The sequence below is a fragment of the Arachis duranensis genome, chromosome 2 (genome assembly GCF_000817695.3).
Source record: "Arachis duranensis cultivar V14167 chromosome 2, aradu.V14167.gnm2.J7QH, whole genome shotgun sequence".
NCBI lineage: Eukaryota > Viridiplantae > Streptophyta > Magnoliopsida > Fabales > Fabaceae > Arachis > Arachis duranensis.
Genome location: NC_029773.3, coordinates 59,385,799 through 59,395,044, shown reverse-complemented (window position 1 = coordinate 59,395,044; position 9,246 = coordinate 59,385,799).

The following is a 9,246-nucleotide window of genomic DNA, read 5'->3' as shown; positions in this document are numbered from 1 at the left end:
GAACGTTTTCACTGAGAGGATGGGAAGTAGCCACTGACAATGGTGACGCCCTACATGTAGCTTGCCGTAGACGTGCTTTACAAACAATTGAGTTAAATATTACATTGCAGGAATTCAGAGGACAAAGCATCTCCAAAACTCCAACATATTTCTCATTACTGCATAACAAGTAACGCTATTATTCTCTCTTATTTTTCTTACGATTTTAAATAATTTGACTTCTTAAAATTAAATCCAAATAACCTTATTGACCTCCTGACTAAGATTAATAAAATAAACATTGATTGCTTCAAACCAATAATCTCCGTGGGATCGACCCTTACTCACGTAAGGTATTACTTGGACGACCCAGTGCACTTGCTGGTTAGTTGTGTGAATCACAAATTCGTGCACCACTTATCTATAAAGAAAATGATTTGATTCTATTTGATATTTTGAACGGTGTGAATATTGAAAATAATTTGTTACTTGAAAATGTTTTGAAAAGGGTTTGAAAGGTGGTTAGATTGGGATCCTTGAAGGGTGGCAAAACCCGGATATTAAAGGAAATGCTGCCAAATTTTTATAGTACTCTAAGACTTTATTTAAAGTGTTATTTAAAAGCAAATCTAATTTAAGAATATTACTTGATTTCAATTTATTATGAAAAGAGTTTTGTTTTCAAACTGATTTATTAAGAAAAGTATGATGTTTTAAACTCAATCTTTTGAGCAGGGATTTTGCTTTAAGTTATGTTTTGAGTTCGGTTTGATAAGAAAGTAAAGAAAAGGAAGAACGAAAAGTAAAGGAAAGAAAGATAATTAAAGGAATCTCTGCCACAGGAGAGCAGAGAACAAAGATTAAAGGAATATATGAATTAATGAAATCTCTGCCACAGGAGAGCAGAGAACAAAGTTTAAAGAATATATTAACTTAAAGAGATTGTCTGCCACAGGAGAGCGGATGTGACATTGTTTGGACCTTAGTGCCAAATGTAAAGTGGGGACGCCCACACACTGAGAACTGTTTTCTAGATGTACGCTTATTGATTTGGAAAGTCACACTGTATGCGGCCTACCCGTACGACTTAAAGTCACATTGTATGCGGCCTACCCGTACGACTTATAAGAACACTGTATGCATCTGGAAAGTCATATCTGGGACTTGTGCCCGGGTAATGTCGGGAGTGGGTAGGCAACCGACACATAAGCTCATGACCTGCGTTAGGGATAGACATGCATCATGTTCTTTGCACATTTGCATTTGATTGCGCTTGCTTGCCTTATTTCTTTGTGATTGTACTGTTTGTTTTGTTGTGACTTGCTTGTACATTGAATTGAATCTCTTGTTTGTACTATTTGTTTGTGAATATATTAAAGTGATTACGAATTGACATTTGACTGAGGATTAACTATGTGGCTGAGAGACAGAAAATGTGACTAGTTTTATGTTTAAGATTTGTTTTTAGTTAAGAGATTTTAAAAGGAGGTAATTAGTTATCTAAAGTAGAAGCAAGAGTATTTTCAAAGGGTTTGATAAAAATATATTTTTATTGAGTAAAGTTAATTATTTGCACTTTATTTCATTACTTTTACGGTATTTTCATTCCCTATTGAGAACGTGTGGTTTGCTCTCACCCCAAATCTTTCACCCTTTCAGTGACACAGGTTCGGAGATTAGTAGATTTATTTGTGATTCCTGTTATTTTTATAGAGTTCCCTCGCCCTTGTTGCTTCAGGGATTTTTTTTATCCAGAGAGATATGTATTGTATTTGAGTTTTATATTGAATTTAATTGTATAGCATCTATTATTATTAATAATTATGTGATTATTAATATTTGAAGATATTTTGTTATGTGATTTTAATTACTAAAATCAATTTTTTAAAATTTTCTTAAAAACTGAAACACGATATCGAACTAAAGGCTCAATATTAAATATTTAATAAGAAAAACAGGTTAATAATGCCTTACTTTTGGCACGATCATGACATACTAAGAATTAGAGTATTACATCTATCACTTGCACATAGTCACCCAAACTCTAGAGTAGACCTCCTCTCCTCTCATCCTCGATCGTGGTCGCTGTTCACCATCCTTGCCACTGACTACAAGCTTGTCAATTCATCCCACTTTTCATGTATAGGTACATTCTATAACTTTTCTTTTTTGTGTAAATATCAATTAAATAATGTTAATTGTGCGTTGTGCTAAGCATGACTATCCTTTTTAGAATATAGTATTGATGAGTCAAAACTTAGCCTGAAAAAGTTTGAAGAAAGAATATTTATATATATTTATTTTAGTAATGGAACTCTCAAGTTACTTAAGGATTAGAACTAGATATTTTAGGTCAAATAAATATACATTGTTTGTGTACACATCTTTTGATCCCTTATGTCTTTTTTTTTTCTAAATCTTATCATTTATATTGTGTTCAAAAAGTGCATTTTATCCTTACTTAAGATACCTTAAAAAATACTTTTTGAAAAGCTTTTTGAAATCTTTCTAGACATTAAAGACATACTTTAATGTCCAGGTTACTACAAAAAATTTGTCAAATACTTTAAATTTATTGGCGGAGTTACAAAAAATATCTACCGATAAATTTATTATTCTTGAATTTAGCATCGGACTCAATTAGATGGTAAAGTCTTCGCCAATAATTCATCACTGTCAGACAGATTTAAAATCCAATGGTAATTTCCGACGGCTTTAGCGACAGATTTTAATAAACAATTGATGAAAGTATGGAGGTGGTTACCGTCAGATAATTTCCGACGATAACATATTATTTTATATTTACTAAATTAAAATTTACTAGCAAATTTATCGATGGTAAATCTGACAGTAATCATAAATTTGACTTTTTTTATTTTTTTTAAATCTATTAGAATCTGATATACCATCGTCAATATGTCAATAATTAATAGTAAAATCACAGTTAGTGAAATTCAAGTAGTCTTTTTAATAAAAAAAATAGTCAATTATAATGTTAAATAACAAATGTATAGAATAAAAAGTCAAAGAGATAAAATACTATCAAACAAAGCAAAACGAAACCCTAATCACTATGGGTCTTTATAATCATTATCGTTGTCATCCCCCTGGTCCTACTAAGACAGCGATCTAGGTGGTGGTGTCGATGCCTATCTAGAGGATGACGAGCCCCCTTTAGTAGCTGCTGCACCGGCGCGCATTTAGTTATAGTACACTGCCATCTAGTGTCACATCCATTGAATATGCTCCAGCTCTTGCGTGAGCTCCTGCTTCAAAGACTCTATCTCTGCATCGCGGGTATCACCACAAGAAAAACATTGAATATCATCGAAATGCATTTGATGGTATAAATGAGGCAAGAAAATATTTACTAGTGGATTATTTAGTCCGACGCTAATTATCGGCAGATTTTGTGTCGGATTTTGCAATTAATACAACGAAAATCATAGCTGGTTACTGTCGGTAATTTTCGCACCGTATTGTATTTTATGTGGCACCCATTTACTATCGAATTATTTTGCTAGTAAAGCCGACGATATGCATTTTTTTTTGCATAGTTAGCGCACAATTAGTAGTTAAACTAATTTTTTTTACAACATTAATGCACAAATTCTAAATACCAGAAATCAACTAATGATTTTATTCAATATCAAGGATATGAATATAATAAAAAGTCAACGAAGTAAAATACAATGAAATAGACATAAAATAAATTAAATTCCTAAACCCTACGGATCCCAGTTATCATCATCATCGTCGTCTTTCTTTTGCTGAAGCGGCAGACTAGGTGCTGATGTTGGTGCCTCACTAGTAGCGCCGCTACCTCCAGCGTGCATATGCTCATTGTACACTACCATCTGGTCTCGCAAACGCTCTAGTTGCTCCAGCTTCTCCTTTAGCTTTGACATGATGGCAATGATGTCTCCCAGGCGTGCAAAAAGTTCGTTGTATTTCTGCTCAGACTGCTGAGCTTGTTGGTGAAGTGTGTAAGCTTCTACACCTCCTCCCTCAAATTGAGAACATCCTCGGGATTGACGAAGTTGGTGACAGAGGCAAAGACAGAGGTAGATGAAACCGCTAATGTAGAGGTGCGGAGGCTGCTGGCGAAAAATGACCCCAACCCGTAGACGTGATTCTTGTAGGGCTCATAGATGGTTTCGTGCCAAACCCAATCAAGATCTACGACTGAGGCATTGGAGCTAGAATCATCCCCACTAGGCTGAGATTTCTGGGTCGTGACCTCCAATATATGCGTGTAGTCCTCTTGTGTAACACACATTATGATTAGAATAACAATTAATTGACTTTAAACCAAATACATTTCAGACTTAGAATTAATTGAAATTCACATAATGAGCCGCAGACTTCTCATCAACAAATATCTCCTTGTTGGCCTTCAACGTATGGGTATACTTGAAGGTCTCCACCAATGTCGCCTCACGCTTCAACGACATAGACTACACATATTGAAACAAACTAATAATTTAAATCAAGTAACAATAAATTCAAGTAATAATTAACAAATATTAGGAAACTATATACCTGTCAGCTCTTCGTCTTCATGAAAGTTGCCAACCCACTGGTATACTTCGACTACCTCAACAAAGCCCTGTTAGTTCTATTCATCAGACGGTGACGCTTCCACCCATCATCAGTACTAGAATGGACGTTTAGTTCCTTCTTAATATCTGGATGGTGCCAAATCGTAAGGTGGTTGCACCCCTCACAAACATCCTGCATCATCTACTGAAGTCATCTAGCTATCCAGTGGTCGTAGATCTTCCTGATCAAGATATCAAGTTTTCTATCCCATATAAATTTCTCCTGCACAAAGTAATTCAACAACAATAGCTAGTCAAAATAAAATACAGTTAAAATATAGTTAATTCAACAACATTGGATTCTTACCACCCATTTTTGAGACCATCGCTCTCTGGTCTTAGTAGGGATCTTCATGTAGCTCGACCATGGGTTGTCGTACATGGACTTAATCAAATTGGAGATCTCCTATGTATATGCATTGTTGTTTGGTGCAAACCTATAAATAAAAAATTTAAGATTAGCAAACACATAAAACTTAACAAATTTAAAATAGATTGCGGATGAAAAACATTAAAATAGTACTCACACCTACATTCCATCAGGCCAAATCCTCATCTATATGACGAGCGGTGGTGGAGGGGCATTTGGCTAGGACACATTAGAGGAATCACCCACCACGGTCTCTGTTGTTGGAGTTGGAGGGGGGATAGCAAAAGGAACCACGTAGTTGGGATTCGGGACCATGATGAACTGTTGATCCGGTGGATCCGCCTATGCCGTCACAGTGGTCAATAGGGTAGTGGGGATAGAGGGCGATGACTGAGAAGTCCCTGAGATACCGGTGGAAGCCCTCCCTCTGCCACGACCATGAGACCAACTCGTGACACCTATGCTACTTGTCGTCATGTTTACAAAGAGAATACCAATTAACACTAATCAGCATATATACAACACAAATCCTTTAACATATATATTATTTTAAAAATATTTTGACCTAACCTCCCCTGAAGTTGGACATATATCCACATTTACGATTTTCACAAATTCAACCAACCTCAATCCACAACATTAGTCAAAACCAATGTTCTGAAAACCAGATTAGACTGGTCAGTCGAACCGGTTCAACTGAGAACCAGAGTAGAAAATGGTCCGGTCCTCTTCGTTAAACCGCCATTTATAAAACCACATAAGAACTGTTGAACCGGCCAGTTGGAGCAGACCGAGAACCGACCGGTTCATATGAAAAATCATTGTTTCAGTTAATTTAAAAAAAAAAACAAAAACCACACCCCCCACGCGAGTTAACCCACCCCTCTAACACCCCACCAAACCTACTTCAAAAGAGAAAGACAAACACCCAGTAAGCCTTAGCTCCTACTCAAAACAGCCACACCTTCCCTTCCTCTAAACGAAACCGCCGCCGCGGTCCGTGGTTGTCAGCGTCTTGGCGGCCTCCTCCTTCCCCTGTCCCAATCCCATACGACCATACCTTTCGTTCTAGCTCCACATCATCCATTCCTCAGGTGGTGTCGAGGCCTCCAGCTGCTGCGCCATGGTGTCGTCGTCATTTTCTGTTGTCAGTATAGTTAAGCGACACTATGCTTTACTGATTTCTGTTGAGTGTTACTCTATTTCACTTTCAGGGTTTTGAGGTTGATTTTGTGATTATACTGCTGCTGTTGTTGAGGGTCTTCTTCTACTGCTGTTGTTGTCACTTGTTATGCTACTGTTGTTGTTGTTGTTTGTTATGCTACTGTTGTTGTTAGGTTGCTATTTTGAATTAATTTAGGGGTAATTAATTAATTATTTGTAATGTTGCTATTTGGAATTAATTTAGAAGTTATTAGTTGTTAATTTGTTATGCTGCTGTTGTTGTTATGGCACTGTAATCTTGTGATTTCTGAAATCTATAATTTTGTTATGCTGATGTTTTGTTATTTGTTATGTTGCTTTTTTGAATTAATTTAGGGGTAATTAATTAATTATTTGTAATGCTACTATTTTGAATTAATTTAGAGGTGATTATAATTTATTGATTTCAGTTATGGACGGAAGTAGTAATTAAGAAGCAGTTGTTGATAAACAATGCATCTGTTAGTAATAATTCGCCTATTAATCCTCCTAATTTGAATGATGTTGCTAATTCTAATCCTCCTAGTTCTAACGACATTTCATGTTATGTTTTAAATTTGGAAGATATTTAAGATTTATATTAGACTATAATTATATTTTATGATGTTTATTTATTATTTTATTTTAAAACGGTTCTTTTGGTTGAACCGGTTAGACCTATGAACCAGTAAACCAGTAGCTAGAGTGGTTTGATGACTAGTCCGATTTTTTGAACCTTGGTCAAAACTTAACTAAATTCACAATATTTCTAGCAGAATATATTAACGTATTTATACTATTGTATACATCTATAAGGGTATCATATATATTGATATTTAAATGTCAAAGCATGTCATTGTATGTAACGTTAAGCATTATACATTTATTTAAAAATATATGGAATTAAGTTATATTTCACCAAGATTTAAAAAATGAGTGTTAATTATTGCATTAAAATAAATGATTTCTTCAATAACTATACATATGAATTAGAATAATCCTAAAAATAATGCACTTACATTGATATAGTAAATGAGTACAATCTAATATTTTAAATCTAACCTATCTTAACAACTTAAATCTTCTAGCTAAAACTAATAATTAAATCTAACTCAAACATAATACTAATTATCAACTAAAACACAAATTAGACATAGGGACATATAATCAAAGCACTTGACATGCAAAAGCATCAAACAACAAGAAATAGCACAACCAAGTATTTTTCTTCAACATTAATTCACACAAATCAGTATCAATGACACAACAATCAGCAACACATAGAAATTCAGCAGAAAATCAATCAATCTTGTCCAAACAAATTCAAATTCAGAAAATATAACAACATGTTGAACTATATATAAACTAAGAACAATTCTAATTAAAAAAATCCAAATCCATATTTAAATCATCTAACTAACTAAAAATAATGATAACCAATTTCACTTATTAACGAGAAATTAATATATAACTAAATCCTAAATTAACTTAAATAGAGAAAAAGAGTGATCATGAAACTTGAGCTTCGAGCAGAGCAAGAAGAACTCAGGAGAAGGAGATGCAATGGTAGCAACAGTTGATGCTGGTGGAGCACTGTGACGGTGCTCAAGGAAGCTCTGACGGCGAGGCGAATAGAGAGGGAGAGAAGGTTTTGCGGCTGACGCTGGGTTCCGTAGGGGAGAGAATGAAAGAAGGAGTTGGTTTCGGTGAAGGGGAGAGAAGGCGGCAAAAGGGGGTTACAGAGGCGCTGTTGGTGACGGCGGGTTAACGAAACGACAGGGAGATGATTAGAGAGAATGGGAGAAAAAAAGGTAGAGAGAAAGGGGGATTTGAAATGAAGGGGGAGAGGATTCACGCTTTGAATTTTAAGGCTAGTTACCGTCGGATTTACTGGCAAATAAATCTGACGATAATATTTTACAGGTGACCAAAACGCTGCGTCACACTAAATTGAGTTACATTTATCCGCCAGTAAATCCGACGGTTACTAATCCACGCCAAGTTTCCCATTTTTTCTCTAATTATTACCAGCAAATTTACCATCGGAATAGCAAATCCAATGGTAAAAGTTTGACACGGTGAAATAGTTTTTTTCCTGTAAATCCAACGGTAAATCCAATAGTAACACGCGACGCTAAATCCACCAGTAAATCTGACAGTACTCAACACTTTTTCTTGTAGTGTATGCCTCTCTGCCATTGATGAGCGGATAATTTGTATGCTTTTTGGCATTGTTTTTAGTATGTTTTTGGTATGATCTAGTTAGTTTTTAGTATATTTTTATTAGTTTTTAGTTAAAATTCACTTTTCTGGACTTTACTATGAGTTTGTGTGTTTTTCTGTGATTTCAGGTATTTTATGGCTGAAATTGAGGGACCTGAGCAAAAATCTGATTCAGAGACTAAAAAGGACTGCAGATGCTGTTGGATTCTGACCTCCATCATTGCTCAGCCCAAGCACACACCAAGTAGGCCCGGAAGTGGATTTTTATGTCATTTACTCATCTCTGTAAACCTTAGGCTACTAGTTTTCTATAAGTAGGACCTTTTACTATTGTATTTTCATCTTTTGATCATTTTAGATCTTTTGATCTTTTGGAACCGTTTTCTGGAGATCTTTTGATCACTTTGGGAGGCTGGCCATTTGGCCATGCCTAGACCTTGTTCTTATGTATTTTCAACGGTGGAGTTTCTACACACCATAGATTAAGGTGTGGAGCTCTGCTGTACCTCGAGTATTAATGCAATTACTATTGTTCTTCCATTCAATTCCGCTCTTGTTCTTGTTCTAAGATATCACTTGTTCTTCAACTTGATGAATGTGATGATCCGTGACACTCATCATCATTCTCACCTATGAACGTGTGACTGACAACCACCTCCGTTCTACCTTCGATTGGGTGAATATCTCTTGGATTCCTGATACACGATGCATGGCTGATTGCTTGACAACCGAGTGCTCACCTGACAAACGAGCCAGCCATTCCGTGAGATCAGAGTCTTCGTGGTATAGGCGAGAACTGATGGCAGCATTCAAGAGAATCCAGAAGGTCTAACCTTGTCTGTGGTATTCTGAGTAAGATTCAATGATTGAATGACTGTGACGAGCTTCAAA